Genomic DNA, 1,168 nt, shown 5'->3' with positions numbered 1-1,168 from the left:
GTGCTGTGGGTTAATGTGCTGGACTGCAAGGTCGTTTGGACCGCAGTGACAGTGGTTCAAGCTCACCAGCCGCTCCACAGAAACCCTATACAGGGTAGCTATAGGTCAGAACCGACTAGACAGTGTTTAACTACAACATAAGAAATGTACTTTAAGTATAAAGATACAAATGTGTTAAAACATAAAGTAACCATGCTAACAATAATTTTAAACATTATTTTAAGTAACAAATTGACTTTTAATTGACCTACAAATAAAAACAACACAGAGCAGGTGAGTAACTGTTGTTACTCCTAATCAGATCCTTATCTCAGACAGTTTGAGGAACTCGGTTAACTGGTTATATTCATGACTTAACTTCACCCATAGTATTATGAAAAAAAAAACAAAACACCAAGGTGTTATAGCTAGGTAGATCAAATTTTTGGCTAACATCCATATCCAGTCCCTTAAATTCCATATTTAGCATCTTTAGCTCTTCTACTTTGTCTATGTAAGCTTTCATAACATCTTCCTTGGAGGCTCCTTTCACTTAATCCAGGCATCCCACTTCGCCTTTCCTTTGAAGTCTACCATCCCAGGCCATTCTATGTTTATGTCACCCACGGTCAATTGTCTATAGTGGCTGTAGATGAACAACATCACATCATCAACAGGTTTGGTCTTGAGGTGCTTAACCTCTTCAACAGCTTTGTCAAAATCAGCCTGAGACATGTCAGCGGGGAGGCAAGGATTCCAAAGAGCCCTCAGATAAAAAACGAAGGAAGACACCGCTCAAAGTCCGGACTGGCAGCTGGTTTAGCTGTGCAACCCAACACTTTCTAATGTTGAATCACCAACCTTTGATCAGTAGCTGAGCGCTTAACGTTTTGCACCTCTGAGCCTCCTTAACAATAATCATAAGAAAGCTGACATGGCTATATTAGTATCAATCAAACAGATTTTCACAGGAAAAGTTTTCACAACATTCCTTAAGTGTAGATGATATTTTTAGCATCTTTATACAGATGAAATAAGCACCATAAGGGTCAATAACTTGCTCCAAATATTAAATAGGTTGCTCAATGACACTTGGTTATCAGTAGCAGAACTTAGATTCAAACTCAGTGACACTACCTATGGAAAATATACTCTTAATCACACACTAAACTGATAAATGTCAATGTTG

The 1,168-nt window shown here is 38.4% G+C and overlaps 1 pseudogene; it reads right to left on the bottom strand.

Annotated features, from left to right (window-relative positions):
- Window positions 1-449: 449 nt before the first annotated feature.
- On the bottom strand, window positions 450-714 carry LOC102815083 (annotated as a pseudogene).
- Between the last annotated feature and the right edge of the window lie 454 nt (window positions 715-1,168).

This window comes from Chrysochloris asiatica, unplaced genomic scaffold (assembly GCF_000296735.1).
Source record: "Chrysochloris asiatica unplaced genomic scaffold, ChrAsi1.0 scaffold00069, whole genome shotgun sequence".
NCBI lineage: Eukaryota > Metazoa > Chordata > Mammalia > Afrosoricida > Chrysochloridae > Chrysochloris > Chrysochloris asiatica.
This window is presented reverse-complemented; position numbering and strand designations above follow the sequence as displayed.